At 39.2% G+C, this 18,886-nt stretch overlaps 1 long non-coding RNA gene across 1 annotated transcript in view; it reads right to left on the bottom strand.

Annotated features, from left to right (window-relative positions):
- Positions 1 to 385: 385 nt before the first annotated feature.
- Positions 386 to 18,886, bottom strand: part of LOC115646173 — an 88,528-nt gene continuing 70,027 nt past the window's right edge. Inside the window, exons 2-3 of the long non-coding RNA XR_003998959.1 lie at positions 10,983 to 11,099; positions 386 to 547 (exon numbers count right to left, since the gene is read on the bottom strand). This is a non-coding gene — a long non-coding RNA (uncharacterized LOC115646173). The remainder of the gene's footprint in view (positions 548 to 10,982; positions 11,100 to 18,886) is intronic.

Below are 18,886 nucleotides of genomic sequence, written 5' to 3' on the forward strand. Positions count from 1 at the left end.
TAAGCATACTTTATTTATAATTGGTCATGCTCCTGGATTTTGAAACCATTTCTGATAGCTGCAGACAGAAGTCATGTGACATTATTAGTACAAGTCTTTGCCCAGCAAACCACGAGGAATCAACAAGGGAGGCAGCAGACTACCCTACATCATCAGATTGTTTTAGATGCTGAGCACAAAACAAACAAACCCCATTAAAGCACCTAGGAGATCTTCACAAAGGTATCAAAGTAGCAGCAAGGGCTATTTTTAAAGCATAAAACAATAAACTTATGCAGGGACTTTGCTGCTGTCCTTATTCAGTGGGGCAATGCTGCCTCCATATTCTCCGATGCTGTTATTACAGTTTAAGGTAGCTAACAGTGAGATACTTACACCCTGAGGTCTTCTGTAGCAGAGAGACTAAAGAGATAATGTCATAAGTCTTCTGACACGGAGAGGGGTTTTGCAAGGAATTCTGCTTAAGAAGCAAAAGTTATGGATTCGGCTCATTCAGTACTTGAGTCCTGGATGAATGTAAAAGGAATATGCAGGAATATGCAGATCTCTGTAGGGAAGTAAAGGAAAAGTTGGAGGTATGAGAAGGGAAACTTCTCTTCATGTATCTAGAGCTGGCACCAATTTACTTAATAACTTTCAAAGTATTTACCAAACATGGGCTTCCAATATGACATTAACTCATTTACACTTACCCAAAGAAAAAGATAAGAAAAGGACAGCTTGAGTTACTAGTTGCACAGTCAAAACTCCTACAGTCTTCACAGGCCAAAGCAAGTTCAGGCACACTCACGATATGCAAGTACCAAAATAGTGACCATTACTATATTACTCATTACTACCTTCTAAACAAAACAAATGTTGCAGGATTGATTAGTGGCCGGGGTTTATGTGATCAGAAATGGGAGGTTACTGAACAACTTGCTTGAGAGGCTGAATCATTTTCCAAAGTGATGTGTTTGTACTAAACATGAAGCCCCATGAACCTTCCTTAATTCAAAACTGAAATACTTTCTCTCCAGTTCTTCAGCATTCTGATTAAACAGGTTTTAATGGAAAAACTGGTGTCATAGGAAGAGATAACCTACTGCTGTTGGACTGCAGATTGACCTGGGACCTTTTTTTCCAGAACTCTTTTTAAGCACTAGAAAGAGGCAGACATTCCTAGGTGATGCATAGAGAAAGGATGCCTGGATGGGAGTCTCACCAGACCTCAGTGCCCCACTGCTTAAACAGATTATAATTCAAGATACAGCTGAGATGCTAGCTATTGATGATCAGGTAGAATTTTCTGTTCTGGGTACTTGTGGCTACTAAAGCAAAGTGGTGTGAACCTCATTGGGACTTTTCCAGGCAGTTAAAAACCTGGAATGTAAAGATTGCTACAGGACTCAAGTAACCAAAAATGATTCTAAAATTGTGACTTATACATTTTTTGGTGTGTAGACTCATTTGGAAAGTACTAAATTGTAATTGGAGTGCAAGTTACATGAAAGTGTATTCTAAAATGAAGTGCTTGAGAACATTTCTAATTACTGCACTCTGAGAATTCACTGAGAAAGCTGAATGGGAAATTATTATTAGATATTATTATGGGAGATTCTGATGGGTCTGTTGATGGGAAAATGCTTCCTTCACTGAAGCATATTGATGCAATCTCCTTTTACAAATTACCCAAAATGTTCCACATTCCACTGAAATAAATGAATTAGCCATAGATGTCTTGGTTATGTTTTCCACCAAGTCAATGTTGGTTTTGAAAACTCTACAGCACATTTTCCACAACTTTGATAGTCTAAATATTTCACAAAGTAATCTTGAGTGACTAAATTTTCAGATGTCCCACTGAAAATATTTTGAAGGGCTCTGATTTTCAGAAAGTACCGAACACCTCTGAAAGTAAGGCCCAATTAAGATGTTTCAAATTGGGCACTGAAAATCAAGATACTCAAAATCTCTGTCACTTCTGAAAATCATTGCTGGTAACTTTATACTTCCCTAGATCTTTTCCAAAGATTTATTTTGGGAACATCTTTTCCTTTGAGGATGGATCTGTAGGTGATATCATTCAAGATAAGGTAGTAAATATTTGTCATTGTCTAGAAAAAAAGCGTACTTCTTAGGATGGCCCTTCTCTCCACCAGCACAAAGTACTGCTGCTTTTATATTTCAAATAAATTCCAGGAAGCAGGCAATAGAAGTTTTTCACCATTTTTTAAATTATTCTATTTTTTTAAAAAAAACAATGCTGCACTAGATTTGAAGGCTTCTGCATTAGACTTCTCTTTGCACATTTTTCATGCAGGATGAAAATAATTAAAAAGCAGAAAGCCTTCCTTCATTACAAAACAGATTCATCCCCTTTACAACTTGTTTAACAGAGCAAGAGATCGTATAATGGAGAATCCGCCTTTTTTCTAATCACTCAAATGCTTTCACACTCCATGGGTTGCTATAAAGCGGAATTTGCTTCTATATTAATGGAACCACCTTAAATATTCTGGAGGTAAATTATTCATGCATCATCTTCTTCAGGTGACATCTTGGATACAGAGACTGTCCATCTTTCACAGTGACAAAGCTGTAAAACTTCCACTTGCCTTTGGATACCAGTCCATCTGGTAATGTTTCTGACATCACTGACTCTCTTTCTTCCTCTTCCTAGTTTGTTTGTGATCTGGCCTGATAGTCTGAGCACTGGAATCGAGTTCCTCTGGGATAGGTGAGCAATGTGTCTGCAGAGACATGTTAGTTTCTTACCTCAGGTCTTAAGTAATTGTGTTCTTTTTAAATTCATCTTTCTCATCATCTCATTATCCATTGATTTGGTTATTAGCTAATTTTTAGCATTCTTCTGTAATGCAAAAACTCAAATGCACTGAGTCATCTCTCAGTGTCCTTTTTAAATATCCAGTTCTCACATCCATAGAGGAGAGTCGACCATATGTAGCACTTCAGAATATAGAGCGGATGTGTAGCTTTAGTTTTTGACAAGTCAGAGGTCTTTGGAAGTAGCTGAAAACATTTTTTTGCAAGCTGTATTCTTCGCTTCTCTTGATTTCTTTATCACATCTTCCATCTGATGTTATCAGAATGCCTAAATAGGGAAAACTAGTCACTTGTTTCATCCTTTGATCGTCAAGATGTAGAAGTTAACTACTTTGTACATTATGTATTTGTTTACTTATTTTTTTAGTCCTATTTCAGAACAAAATCTCTTATGGGTACATTCTTGCACTCCATAGAATTGTTTCTGTTATAGGGCAGCAAGTGTGAGCTATGTGTGTCCATCGATGGTCATTATATGATAAGGAGGGAGAATAGGAAGTAAATATTCTCACAAATTCTGCAGGAAAAGAATAAAGTCAGAGGAAAGAAAGACAGAGAACATTAACCCAATCCTCTTGGGCTATTACAAAAAGCCTTTCGAAAATAGGATGAGTTATTTCCACCATAGCTAGTTGTATAATAAGTTTCTGCCCATCACTTTGCATGATCAGCACTGATGGATGCTTTAAAAAAAATCATCTTAATCTCTGATCTCATCCACTGATTTGCAGATTTTAAATACCTAATGCAAGATAACAAGACAAAAATATATAATAAATACAATCATGTTGAAAAAAGAATAGAACACTTAGTTGTTCACCAGCATTACATACAGATCACCAGCTGAAAGGGAACTGATATTTTGTGCTGTAAATCAGTGAATGGTCAGCTGACTCTAACATTCATTCAAATGGAGCCCTCAGCTAGTGTTTTGTTGGCATGCAGATTTCTAAACAGGCAAACACTTTTTTTCTTTAACAGAAAAAAGACACCTGGAAACATGACTGGGCATGGAAGCTAGGGAAAAAAATGTGAAAAATAATAATGTACAAGTACTGCCTTCTTCTAAATGGAATTATCATTCTAGAGTGTGGGGGCAGTGAATTAAAGGTCTGTGCCCCTGTTGCATAGCCCACTACACAGGGAAATAGGATTCTCCTTTAGCCATACCAGAGTGCTGGCATAATTCCTAAACACACAAATTGCAAGGTACCTTAAAAATTGATGGCTAGCTCCTCAGCTTTAAAAATCTGATTTGTTCCTCTTGACGTCTCACCACTCATTCTGGTTTCACTCTCCCTGACCTACCAGGCGTCCTCTATACGTCTACTAAAATATAGCTTTACACTCACATGCACTTTGATGTTAGCTGTCTGTATGGGTGGATGGTAAGAATTAACCCATATTGGCAAAAGGGATTCACAAAGACAGAGAACATTCTTACTACAAGATGTCAGGAAGGAGAAAAAGCAAAAGAGGGAAGGAGTGGAAGTATGCAACAACAAAAAAATAAAAATAAAAAAGGAGCAATTCATTCTCCAACTGTCCCAATCTAGGATCTGTCAACTTCTCATGAGAAAGGTCAGCTCCCAGTGGGAGTGCTCAACCTATGCTCAGTTCTTGGAATACTGAAATTAGCTGAATTTGTAATACTAAGAGAGATCATATTGGTGTAATCAATAACTTCTGAAACCCTTTAGTTTGCAAATTTGGAGCTAACTGTTAATTGACTGGCAATTTTACTGTTTCATCTAGGGTATCTTCCAATTATCTGCTTGAAAAATTAATATAATTGTTATTTCATAGATACTAAAGCTTGTTCTTTAAGAAAAAAAATTACAGTTTCTTGGTGGGAAATCTCATTAGGGTTTTACTTGAATTCTGTCAACCAAAAGGTTCCTCTGTCTCATATGGTAAAATCAAAATATCTTTTGACTTGTATCAGAATTCTACATGATGTTTACTGTTTAGAATCACTTCAGATAAACTATTCTTAGGGCACAGTGGGGTCATGTGATCTACAGGAGTTTGATTTCTAAAGTGTAGTAATATGTTGTGAGCTAACTAGTCCATGTAGACCTTGCTGTTGTGCTTTAACATAATACTGTTTCAAACAGCACTATGTTAAAGCACACCAGCAAGGTCTACACAGACCAATTAACGTGCAACATGTTAGTATACTTTAGAAACCATAATCCCATAGAGTGCACTACCCCACCATGTAGGCAAGCCCTTAGGTTTGTTTTTTTTAAAAAAACAAACCAACGAAATAGAATTCTTGTCTATAACGTCACTGGAAACACTGGAAGCTGGTAGTATTTTCATGATTTACAACATTTATATGGTGATGGTTGCTGGTTCAGGGACAGATTGTATAATCAAAATATTCTTGGGCTTCAGAAGTTTTCAACATGCATTTTTTTGTTTTGTAATTCGAGTGGGGTTTCACTTCCCAATAGCAAAGTGGCTCCTATATCACATTCAGGTATGAGTACATAGTTTCTTAATTAGGCTCTGGGATTCCTCTATATCAGTGTTTCTCAAACTGGGCTGGCCACTTGTGTAGGGAAAGCCCCTGGCGGGCTGGGCCATTTTGTTTACCTGCCCCATCCGCAGGTCTGACCGATCGCTGCTCCCATTCATATAAGCTAATCCTCCCACCTGTCTAAATTGCATTGCACAGTGCTCAGGCTTATTTCACGCCATTTTCTCATTTGTCACATACTGTAGATCATGCTTTTGGAAATCAAAAAGAATTAATGGGAAACCAGTGGAAATACTTGTACAGATAGGTACTTTTCAATTCAAGTAAGGGTGTTATAACTGGGCAAAATTCTTCTCAGTAAAAAACTTGTAAGTGACAGCAGAATCACCAGGTTTATACAGTGTAACTCCATTGACTTCACTGGAATTAGTCCTAATTAACACCAACTTTAGTTAAAGAAAAATCAGGTTTCTCTTCTTTTTTCAATTACTTATGCTTCATTGTCTAACTTGACTAGCTGAATGTGTTTACCGTGGGATGAATTCTCCTTTGCACTGCTCTTGTTGTGTGAGATATAGGCTCCTTTGAAAAGTTTACACACTTTTCATGGATTTAGTTGAATGATCTCAACAAATCTGCACAGGCAGTGAAAACTCATTTCTGAGATCCCAAAGGTACACTCTCTCCAAATGTACTCAGGGTAGCTAAGTATGTTTTGTTTTGTATTTTATTTTGAAGGAATGAAAGAATCTAGAAAGAAGTCATCAGAAATGAGCTGCAGAGGGCCATCTCTGTCACATTCATGAAAACATGGCAAGACAGGAATTATGTGCTAATCTGGGCTAGCTGAGAAGTTTGGCCAGTCTTTGATTAAATCTTGTAAATCTAGAGGCAGAATCATTGCTCCTTTCTGTACTTTTCTCATGCAGAATGTGAGAAAATCTCTAAGGTCTGTGACAAAGAGAAAACTTCTGTATTTTAACTCTGGCTCTGTTTGATTTTAACCCATTTGACAATGCATCTGTACAACAGTTTGCTACTCAAATTCTCATTTCTTTTTTCCTACACAGTCTTCTAGAGGACTTATGTATTCCCACTAGACCAGATCCTTGGCTCAGGTACATCAGCAGAGCTCCATGGAAATCAATAGAGTTACACTGATTTTTACTAGCTGAGGTTCTGCCCCAGAGTATCTCACTTTTATTTAGGAAGTAAACAACAAAGGCTTTGTTCTGCTCTCCAAAATCATCAGTTATCCCAATAACTCAAGTGAAACATGTAAAATTATATAGAAGTAAAGTGGACTTTTCAGGTAAGTTTTCTGTATTTCTGACAGCAGGTAGAGAATAGTTTAATCTGTTACAGTGCACATTATTGTCTCGTGACCTTTATTGCTTCATGCTGCATGTGATGACAACAGGCCTCATAGAATTTGTCAAAGATGGAAACTTTTACTCTAAGAGACTTAATATGACAATAGACTCTCAACATTAAAGTTTAACTGTATTAGGAAAATAGCTGAGAAAAATCAAAGCTCCCCAGGATATCTTAACTCAGTTTAGTGAAGTGAAGGGGAGTCCACCATAACCCTTTATAAGTTGTTCCATTGGTAATTACTCTCATTCTTAAAAATTGCACCTTATTTCCATTCTGAATTTGTCCAGCTTCAACTTCCAGCCAGCTAGATTGAAGAGTCCATTATTAAATATTTGTTCCCCTCGTTGGTACTTACAGACTGTGATCAAATCTCCCCTTAACCTTCTCTTTGTTAAACTAAATAAATTGAGCTCCCTGAGTCTACCATTATGAGGCATATTTTCTAATCCTTCAATCACTCTTGAGATTCTTCTGTGAATCCTCATGTCATCCCCTTATTTACCTTCTCTTTTTATTATTAGTTAAACACCCTTATGACTACTCTAGTCATCTTGTCCCAGAAGAGACTGACTCTCCTTTTATTGAGGTGGAGGCCATCCAAACTATATTCTCCCCCTAGAAGATGATCAGTGTTCCACAGAACAAAATTCCTGTAGCAGTTGGGATAGGAAGGATCTCAGAGAAGATCCTTGGACATTCTTCCTCAGCATACTTCTGAGATCTCTGAAGTCATCTATTACCTGTTAGATATCTTGCACTGAATATAATTAGCACTCATATGAACTGTTACCAATGGATCCTTGCCTATCAACTTAAGTAGTCTTGGTTCTGGGAAGACAGCACATCTTCCTTTTGTCCATCTGTCCCTTGAAGAACGCTTTTATTTTTATTCTTCTGAGTTCTGAAACATCAACAAAGATCATCTGTCTTCCTTTGATGGCTGAAGAACTCTGTGAGAGCAAGACTGATATTTTTTTACAGGTTGGTTCAAGCTACCATCTATAGGTTTGCCTCATACCTCTTTTCATTCCCTTGGACTGACTGGATCTTGAGGAATATCTTCCAGAGTTTCTACGTTGAGGCCTTGTATCAATTGGAAACTGCTAGATATGTGGAATTCCTCCTGGTCACCTCCTCTCTGGTGGCCACAGCCTGACTAGCCTCATCTATCTCCAGCTATGTAGAATGCCACCATCACCTCTTGTCTCTGGCCTCTGATTGCTATGACATGCCAAGCCTCCTCTCCAACTTCCTCTCTCTCTCTCTCTCTCTCTCTGACTCCTTGGTGTCCATCTCCTTTCCTTCTTTAACCTGGGGTTCTGAAGTTTCCTGAACCTTGCTGTTCAGGATTTTTTCAGCTGCTCTGATTCTTCCTAGCATCTTTACTTTTCCATCCAGTCCAAGAATCTTTTCTTGCAGCACAGCCATCAGCTTGCACTTAATGTACAGGAAATCTCTTCTGGCTTCAGGTAAGAAAGAAAACACAGCACCTCCATCACTACTCTATTGCTGACCATCATGAAACTGCACATAGAGCTGGACCTGGAAGGAAAACCTCTAATATACCCTCTTTAAACTCCCTCCAAAACTCTGCTGCTATCTGTCTCTATTTGCAGCAGCATCCTATTCCTCCCTGCCCCCATGCTCAAGTCAAATATTTTCCATGAAAGAAAGTGACTTAGTTCTGAATCATGCCACCAGCACACAGATTTGCTCTGGGGACAGTGCAGTACCTCCCTGCAAGAAACTCCTTAAGGGAACATGTCACAATCCCGCCTCAATTATCTTGACAATACAGAAGTATCCTGTTCTCCCTGGGACACACTGTGGGATGATGTTAGGATTTGGGCATGATGCATGCACCTACTTCCTCCTTGCAACTCCATAATGACTTTTGGGGCCCTTCTTTCCCCCAAAGGCATACAGTGTTCCCCCAAGTATAGGAACTACAAATGTGGCTGGTCGATACACAGGCCCACAGATCACAGTCTATAAGCTATTTGCCCACTTTCCCTTATGCACCTCTTGAAGGCCAGTCACAACCTTATTCTTAAAGAGCAGCTGTCAGAAGAAGCAGGTTTAAAATGCACTATTCCAGAAGCAGTGACACGAAAATATGGATACAGAATACATTTGTAAGTGATATGTGTAGTGGACTGGATGGTTTGGGGCAGGGGTTCTGAAACGTTTCCATAGTGCAGACTACAAGCTTAAGAAGACTACATCAAGGCCACCAGGAAGTGTTCCACAGAGATCCAGTGTCCACAGACAAGCCTGTATTTTACGATCTGTCTACACTGGAGCTAGAAGGTATAAGTTCCTATTTGAGGAGGTGTACCGACACTAACTATGATTGAGCTAGCACCTAAAGACACAGTGGCACAAGGGGCTAGCTGCCCTGTGTATGATCCTGTCTGAGGTATCTATGACAACACTTCTATTTTTAGCACACTAGCTCAATCACACTTAGTATGCATATATCTTCCTAAACTGGAAATAACACCTTCCTGCTCCAGTGTAGACATATGCTCAGGGAATTGGTAATAGGATACTGAGCCATTTAGTGCTGGCCCATCAATTTAAATCCAATCCAGATTAATAATAACCAGCTGTCATTATCATCAGATAGCTATTTAAGGACATAGGTAAAATGAGTTGGTAGTCTTCATTCTAGTTCTTAGATTCTGCTTGCTCTGCTCCCCCACCTTCACTATTGGAACTTATTAGGAACCTCTGCACAGAAGCCAAAGACTGAAGGAGTTTATAGAATTGACTTGTTCAGGTTAAGGCACATTTGCCTGGTGGCACATGAAGCATGCACTGTAAACACCCATGTTGTTCTATAAAGGACTTCATCTCCAGAGCTGCAAATCTGTGATCTTTTACACACACTAAATTGACTAAAATCGTATTTTTAAATATAAAAGCTCACGCAGAGTACAAAAAGAGATGTGTTATAAATATAACAGTCTGAAGTAATAGCAGGAACAGATACAAGAACATCTACAGTTGTGTCACAATTTTCAGAAATGTAAAACTGGTTTCTTTGACATAGCATTCTATCTTGGGTCCAATAGGCCTCTTCACTGTCCCATCTGATTGCCTTTTCCCTCAGTAAGTTTTTCTGGCTCACACACACATTGACACAAAGAAGCTATTTTCTTTACAGGCTGCAAAAGAAGAGATTGTTATTATATTTTACAGCTATATGGTAGATGGATGGGAGGTGCTCAGATATTACAGTCAAACAACAGATATTTTCTACAGTACTTAATTCTCCATCTAGATTCTGAAGTCTCATCTTCCATAGCAACACCTAACAGTAGTAGTGTGGCATCTGACCTTACACTGTAAACATTCCTGCAACAAGTTTTGCCAATGCAGATTATAGACACGTTGTTTTGCACCAGGTTATTTTTAGGTAAATTCAGGAACTCAACTATTTTTAAAAGAAACTTCCTTAATCCCCAGTAGCTCCCCATCCTTTATTCCCCCTGGGTCCTTTTATGATTTCTCTGTAATGGATGTCACACTCTACAAAACAAACTTTGAAGACAAAGTGGCATTAAATTCCTTTATTTTGTCCATAAAAATAAAACTGACATATTACAAAAAGCTAGTCTTAGTCTTTTTAATAATGACTAGCAGTTCTCCAAATTTAGGATTTCAAAGTAGATTGTACATATCCACTTCTGCAAAAATTAAAAAAAAATCAGCAGTTTTATTTTTAAACCTAATGACCACCAATTGCACTCTTCTGTGTCTATCTGCATCATATCCTTCAATAAAATAATGAAACAATTGCCCATCAGCTAGTTATTCCTTGAGTGTCATGTTTTGTTTACAGGCACAGATTTTAGGTTACATATTTTATTATGTACCTCTGACACATTCAGGGAAAACTTTGCTACAATTCACTGAGTGCCAACTGAAAGCTTAAATGAAAATGTTTGTAAAGTCAGTCTCCAGATAAATGAGAAGTATTCATTTCATTTTCCCTTTTGGAATTTAATAATGCTACTGCTGTCCTTTTTTAAAAAAAATGAGAGTTTACCTTGTGATTTGCAAATATTTTGTAAGCTTGAGACTAAATTCTGCACTTATCTGTAAAAAAGAGAAAATGTAGACGCAAACAAAATAGGACTCCTGACAAAGACTTTCTGAAATAAGCTGTAGCTTTGTGCATTTACTTTTGCCATGAACAATAGTTACCGTAAGATAATTCAGCTCTTACAACAAATGTAGAAAGCTGTATCTGTCTCATTTTCAACATTAGGCAATACATGAAACCCACCTGGGGATCCTGGGAAAGCCCGTTCAACACTTGCTTTATGCTTCGTTTTGTTTCTCTCCTCCCACTGCCAGGCCCACATGAACTCTGAAGGACATACAATCCTTCTAGTTTTCCCACCTGTAATGAAATATACAAGAGCAAAAGACCTATTAGTAGAACTCAGTTACAATTGCTTTTTTAACCCGTTGTGGACATATCAGTCATAAACTGTGGTTGCATGTTCTGCACTGCACATTAGTAGGTGCACCACAAACCTGTAAGTACTTTACTTTCTAAGCTACATTCTGTTGTCCCTAGATTGAATAATCCTAGCCCTATATGAACTAGAAAAAGCAACTGACAGGGACAGCTTGTGTCCCAATGAAGTGACCTACTCTTTCCCTAACATTCAATGGAATAAGCATATTCAACAATATTTACATATGTTGGGATATTCAGCTCTACTTTTAATTTACACAGTACTGCCATTACAGACACATTGGCTTATGATATATAAAGTGAATATTCCACATTATTGTAAAATGTTCTTATTTCCTATAAAATAAGGAATAAATGAATCCTGTGTTGCATAAAATAGTTTGTGCTCAAGTGAACTTTACTAAATACAAAGTTTCAGGAGCAGGTCTGTTTGAATCATTAACTTTTCAAAAGGCACCAGTTCCCTTCTGTCACTAATGACATGCATAACAGTTTAATGTAATGCTACTTTTAATTATCAGAGCCCTTTCTTTTAAATATCAAATTTCCCTCTCTAAATTGTCCTGAGTTCTCTTTACAGTCTCATCTGTCACTGTAAATGTCATCACTTTATTCCTCCTTTGGATGCAGTGACAGGCCCACTCTTATCCACAGCTTTATCTCTTTTTCCATCCTTTATGGTACTACAAAGATCCCTTTTTCATAGTTTACAGCTGTATCCGCTTTCCACACGTGGCAAATGATTGCCTTGGTAAAGGTATTTTCTGTTTCAAACTTGCATTTTCCCAAGAGAGAACAAAAGGGACAAGCTTTCTGGAGTTGGTTTCACTGAGAAAATTGTTTAGAATTGCCTCATTCCTCAACAGATTAACGAATGCATACAATCCCAGCTTAAGTGCTATTGTACAGCACAATTTGTCCATTATACTTTGTTCTATCCATTTAGAAAACCCCTTCACCAATTAAAGTAATACAGCCTTCCAGTACCTGCTCCCAATTAAATCTGAGCTGTATTACCTGCATTGATGCAGCTGGTCACAGATTCCTACCACTTACTAGCATTCATTAGGCCTATTCATTATAAAGGGGCTGGTGGCAGGAATTCAAGCTACTGGCTTTATTCAGGGCCCAGCAAAATTATCAGCTTTCAGCCCAAGGCCCCAATAAGAACAGGATTAAGTGCAGGGAGAGGGAATTCATACAGTAGCAAAATATCATTGTTTCCACTTTGCTCTTGTCTCCGCAAACTCAGTGCACCAAGGGCATACGGTAAATGTGGAAGACGCAGCCAGTCTGGATTGAAAGATAACATTTTTCCTTATTTCCTTGTATGTAAGCCCCATTTTTGTTTCTTATATCTCTCTAGTCTCCCCCCTCTCGGCCCCCCCAATCTCCTTATCCTGAGAGGAAGCAATAGGTATTGGACAAAATGATCAGAAGCCTGCTTACAGATGCGCTTCACTGAAGCTTCACTGCTGTAGGCTGGCTCAAAACTGTTTAGGAACACTGACTCACCAAGATTAAATACATTTGCTTTCTGGCAAACATAGAGTTGCTAAAGCATAGAAGTCTAGTACAGTGTGTGAACTGGTAGAATCGTATTAAATTCACAATGTCCCATATTAGGTTATACCGCAGAGTGGGGTTACATGGGGTCAGTTTCACTGGATGCAAAAGTTATTTTGCTATTTTGAAGAATTTTAAATGCAGTAACAGTTGAGGGTTTCAGTAAAGACACACACTGTAATCAGAACTTCTAGGATTTTCTAGGCTGTGGCCAGAGTGGGCAAAGGGGTCATTCCATAAGCTGTTTGGTTGCATTAAGCAGGAAGGTAAGGCTTTGAGGGTAAAATTAATGTAGCCTTGTCTGTGGTAGGACCACAGAATTGTTAGGCTAATGCTGAGCCTTATCTCTGTTCATTGTAGTGACATCATAGCCCTGGCTGCTGGATATTTCTAAGGACACAGTGACTAGGAAGATTACAAAGATATGAAAGAGAGCAACAATATTAGTAGTGACTAGGGTGCATGTAGACCCTGAAAACTCAGTCTAACCAATTTTAGGATTACTGCAAACATAAACTCATATCAAGATCAGTGACATATCCATATCCATGGCATTTTTAAGGTGGGGGAGGATGTATATTAATGTTTTCCTCTCAATTAACTTCTAGGCAATTTCCGAGCTAAATGCATAACATCTTTGGCAATGTGCCAGACAAAACCTTAAGACCCAATGCTAAATTCTGCACTTATCCAGGCAGCTTAGATTTTCATGCAGTGAACTGGAAGAGTGCCAGTAACTCCCACCATAAACCTAGCAGAGCAGTAGGAATGATTATATATATATATATATATATATATATATATATATATATATATATATATATATATAACACATTTCCAAGATCACTTGAAAACTGCACTATTTTTTAAAGTTCCTCTAACACAAAATAAAAGAAAGATTTAACCTGCTATTAAATTAACCCAATTAGCCATCTATTCCTTGTAACCTTACTCTTCTGATGGCATTAAATCAGACACACCAATATGGCAGATTTTTTTGTGATAAATTATGGAAATTACACACTGCATGCTAGACAATAAATGTTTTTAAAGCTTTTGCCCTATTCTCTTTATCTGGAAGAAGATTATTAGAACAGAGATGTTAGAAGGATCCTTCTTCCTTTATCATGTTAGCACAAACTAGTGTGCATTTACATTATAAAAACCAGTAAGTAACAAAGATCCTATTTGTAATAAAGGTATGACATGGAGGAGTGCTGATAAGACTTATTTCTAGATACTGGTCCTAGTCACATGATATGGGTCACATGACCAGTGTCGTGTCTATGCACTGTAGGAGCTACTGTTACATCCCCACTCTCTTTCGTCTTCTTTTTGAAAATCAAATGCAGGTAAGACATGCACCAGAAACCAATGTAATCAATTAATAACATACATAAACAGAAAAGTGTAGAAGAAAGAAGGCAGGGTATTGGACACCTGTCAGAAATTGCTATCTCTGATGCTCAATGGCTTTCTGGCCACATGGCCTTTTCTTTTTCTCAAGACAATTTCTTCTGCTGTGGACTGGTCACTGCAGTGTATCTGATCCCTTGGACGCTGTGTTTGCTGCTGCAGCTGGCGCTTCTCCATTTTCAGTGACTTCTGAAAGGGCATAAACACTCTCAATATATATTGGATGTCCTCAGGAAATAGTCAGTATCCTCCTGGGTTTTGTATAGCTGTCTTAGATGGTTGTGACAAACAACCTTGTTGCAGATGGCATCCCTGCTGCTTTGGCAGGTTTCCAGCCTCTTGTCCATTTCAAGTCTAACATTCTCTCCCACTTGCAATGTGGGTAACTCTGTGCCCTACTTGTAGTACTTCTTCTGTTCTAGTTCCCTGACATACACATTTCTCTTGTAACTGTCAAGATTGTCTTCAGCTCAAGAAGACTGTGAGATGTTAGTACTAAAGTTTTGTCCTGCTCATAAGTCTCTGAACTAGTGCTCCTAAGTATTCCGAACGGTGTTTCTACTTCCTAACAGAAATGGGGAAAGCTTTCCATGAAAAGTTAAGGTTTTTTAAGTGTCAAAATTTGAATATTTTGAATGTCTCAATCAGTTTCAATTCTAATACTAAATATTGATCCCTTGAACCCATTGGGGTGTTTTCTTTCTTTTTTAAAATCTACTTATTTGATACTTGCACATACATTTTTGCTAGACTATTGGTCAGTGCATAGTAAGGGCTTGACATAGTGTGCTTGAAATGATATGTCAAAAATGATTGCCAAAATGAATCACTTGTGAGCTATTATGTGTTATTAACTCTTCAGGAATCACAGAAAACTGAGCAAAGTGACATCTGAGCAGAATACTCCATAATAGGTCATTGTTCTTTTTAATTCAGAGATCTGCTCCAAACCTAGAGCAAGGTTGATCTGGAATATCAAGTGGTTGTGACGGGTTCCCCCCAGGGTGCCATCTGGAACTGGGGTACCACTGAGCCTCCTGATCCACCAGCCTGGGCTCCCACTCACCATGTAATGCTGTGACAAGCTGCAGACATGCTCCTGGTCTCACACTTTCACCAGCACACAGGTAGGGATGCACCCAGCTGTAATAATACACAGAAGGCTTTCTGACCAGCCCCTGCATGGGAAGACTATACAGCTAGGACACTTACTAGCTTCTCAGGTGCACACCCCCCTCTGGAGGGTCAACCTCAAATTATACCATCTTGTGCTGCATAGAGGACTGCACAGCGTAAGCTCATATAATTCACCCTCTCCCTTAATGTGGAGAGAGATATGCAACAGCTTTCTGCCCCAAGTATGATTTCCACAAACTGGTTTTAGACAAAAAAAACCAAGTTTATTAACTACAAAAGATAGATTTTAAGGGATTACAAGGGATAACAAACAGATCAAAGCAGGTTACCTCACAGATAAACAAAAACACAATCTAAACTTAATATACTAAAGAGATTGGATGTGAGTAGTAAATTCTCACCTTAAATGATGATGTAAGCCAGTTGACAGAGCTTCTTAAAGGACAAGATGCACTTGCTTGCAGCTTTAAACCCCAGGTATTCATTTCACTGGCTAGAAATACTTCTACCTTGGGTTCAGTCCTTTGCCCCAGTTCAGCCCCCCTTCCTCAGATGTTCTCAGGACTCTCTTTGGGCAGGGAATCAGTGAAGAACAATGATGATGTCACTCCCCTGCCTTAAATAGCTTTTGCATATGGTGGGAACCCTTTGTCTCCATGCTTGATTCCCATGCCCAGTCAGTGGAAAAACACTGGTATTCCAGGATGGAGTCCAGTATCAGATGACTTGGTCACATGCCCCTGTAGGGTCATAGCAGACATAACTTGGAGGCTATTTGTAGTGTTCTCAGGAAGGCTCCCCCGTAGGAGATTAGCTTCTTCTAAGACCTACTGTTCTCCCTAAGGGCCCATCCCAGCCATCCATCTAAACTGATTGCATTCTGCCTAGTGGGCAGTCCCTAGATGTAAACACATTTGTAATAGATGCATAGACAATATTCCCAACTTCAGATACCAGAATGATACATGAATACAAATAGGACAATCATATTCAGTGAATCATAACCTTTTCAATTATATCTTACATGCCCTATCTTGCATAAAATACATCTTAGTTGTACCATAATCATATCATAACCATCTCTATGAAGAATATGGGGTGTAGTGTCACAGTGGTTTCAGTGTCTCTTTTGCAGGCAGTTTCCTATAGATTCATTGCAGATTTCACACTGGGATATTTAGTCTTGGATGGTAGTATTCATGTCTGGCCAGCACAGGACCTCTCAGGCTCTATGTTTACATCTCTTAATACTAAGACACTGTGGATTATACCTTACATTTTTACCTCACACCTAGTAGCAGTGGGGCACAAGGTCCTTTATGCTGAATCCCATCACATGCAGTGATTTCATCTCTGTAGTCCCAATACATGTTGGAATAAGAAGGGCCCAGGCCCGCCAAATCTATGCCTTCTTTATGCAGTGGGGATGGCGGTGGCCAGAGTGTTCTGTACGCCACTATCTGTGGGCTGCGAAACTGTCCACAGGTAGCTGGGTGATGCTGCTGTATTTCAGCACAGAGAAGACACATATCAGAGAGGTGCAAAGATGGTTTCAAGCTACCTTTGTCCCCCTCTTCAAACTCTCAGTTGCATTTCTAGGCTGCATCTCTTGAAAAACATAGCACATGGTCTGGTCCCAGAACTTTAAATTCTCTTCTGAAACAAGCAGGGGAGTTGGGTTGCTTGGAGCAGAGCTGTGATGTGTTTTCATTAGCTTTTGTTGCGACGAGGTGCACTAATGCAGACTATACCAATTTCAACTTTTTTTCTGACTGCAATCAATCCCCAGCTGAGAGTTCAGGAGGCTATCTTGGAGGAGACAAGAGTAGCTAGTTCCCAAGTGAGAGGAGAGATGTCACGGTTTCCTGGACAATTGGAGATTAAAAAAATCCTTGTTCACTACTGTGGGAATCTGCTTGGCTATCTTGACACTGAGGTTTCCCGCAACATTAAACATTTCTGGTCTGATCCTTCCACAGACAATGGTGTCCAGATGGCTCACCAGTTCCTCCAAGGGTTTTTAATCTTTCTGTTAACATTATTCGTCTTTTCTGAATAGAGCTAGAGTCAACTTTTCTTGGTATTGGAATATGTTGGTGATGGCGAAGGCTATATCAGAAACATACAGGTGAATATCATCCACATATTCGTGAAACTTGGGCCTTTGGAATCTCATGATCTCCTTAAGTGGTCTCACTCTGATGTTAAAGAGGAGCGATTCAGCAAATAGATTCTTGGATGATGATGGGCAAATGCCTGCTATGATTCTCTGGATTATGGCTAAGACTAATGAATGGATCCAGTGTAGTGCTGCCCAATTCAGTCTTGCAAGGTCTTATATATGTCACCAGTATTGTATGCTCAATACTGTTAGAGGCTAGAGAGAGACCTAAAAGTATCAGTATGGAAGGATCATTGCGTCACTGCCATGAACTGGTCTGAAGCTGCCAAAGGATAGCTGAGGCTTTCTCACTTATCACAAGGGCCAAGAGTTCACCAGCCAGTACAGGCAGAGATCTCTTTCAGAAGCAATGGGTTGGACATTTATGAGAGATTCCAGGGCTTTACTTTGGATAATCAGTACAATTTCTGCCAGCATAAATGGGTACAGCTGTGTACTGTAACCCACACTCTACGACCCTACTACCTTCTATCTCTACTGGCCATTTTGGCCCCAAATGTAGCTGGTTATGGGAATAGTTTATAGATACAGAGTTCTTAGGCTACTCCTTGCTCATCTTTTCTGTTCCCCTGCACTCAGCTCAGGTGGCACCAATAAAGGTCCCACATCCCCACTGCACAGCATGTAATCTTCTGATTAGTCAGGGGAATTGGAAAAGCGACTGGAGTTACCAGACAGAAGGTGGAGAAGAGAGTTTCATTCAAAAAGGTTGGGAGCCACTACCATAAGCTTTAAAATTGTATGTCCTCCCCCTCCATTTAGCTTTTTACTTAAGAATGGCTTGCAAGGTTCCAGCCTCGCTCATCTCATTCTTTCAAAGAGCTGGTTTTCCTCAGTCAATGCTGCAGAATCTTCCCTCTAGATTCCATTTCTTCTTCCATTACAGGCCTGCAGTTTTGCATCCAACCATCAAGTCTTACCTTCACTGGCATACAGCTGCAGCTCCTCCCTCAGGAAGGCAAGTGCAGCTTTTTTGTTAACCTGTGTGGAACTTGGAGGGAGGAGGACAGGTTGCAAGAAGGAAGAATTTGGAGGAGGCATCAGGAAATCAGTCTATGTGCACCTGACTAAAATGCTAGCAGTAGTTGCAGCATCTCTGTAAACAGTTTTCTTAATAAAGAGCCAGATTAGCTGTACAAACATGGTGTCCTTTCATGTCATTACTCAACACACAATATATGAAACATAGTGACAGCGATCAGTCTAATGAGACCCGCAGCAAGGAAATATCTGTCATTAACAGGCAAACAAAACACCACCTAAAAAAAGAGAAAACAGGCACCATGGAGTAACTCGGATCACCAGGAATGCTGGATTTCCTGACCAAAAATCTTGCACAAGCACGGAAGCAGTGAAAGAAAGAATTGAGTCTGTATACAGAGTTGACCATCAGTGACAAAGATGA

This window comes from Gopherus evgoodei, chromosome 1 (genome assembly GCF_007399415.2).
Source record: "Gopherus evgoodei ecotype Sinaloan lineage chromosome 1, rGopEvg1_v1.p, whole genome shotgun sequence".
Lineage (NCBI taxonomy): Eukaryota > Metazoa > Chordata > Testudines > Testudinidae > Gopherus > Gopherus evgoodei.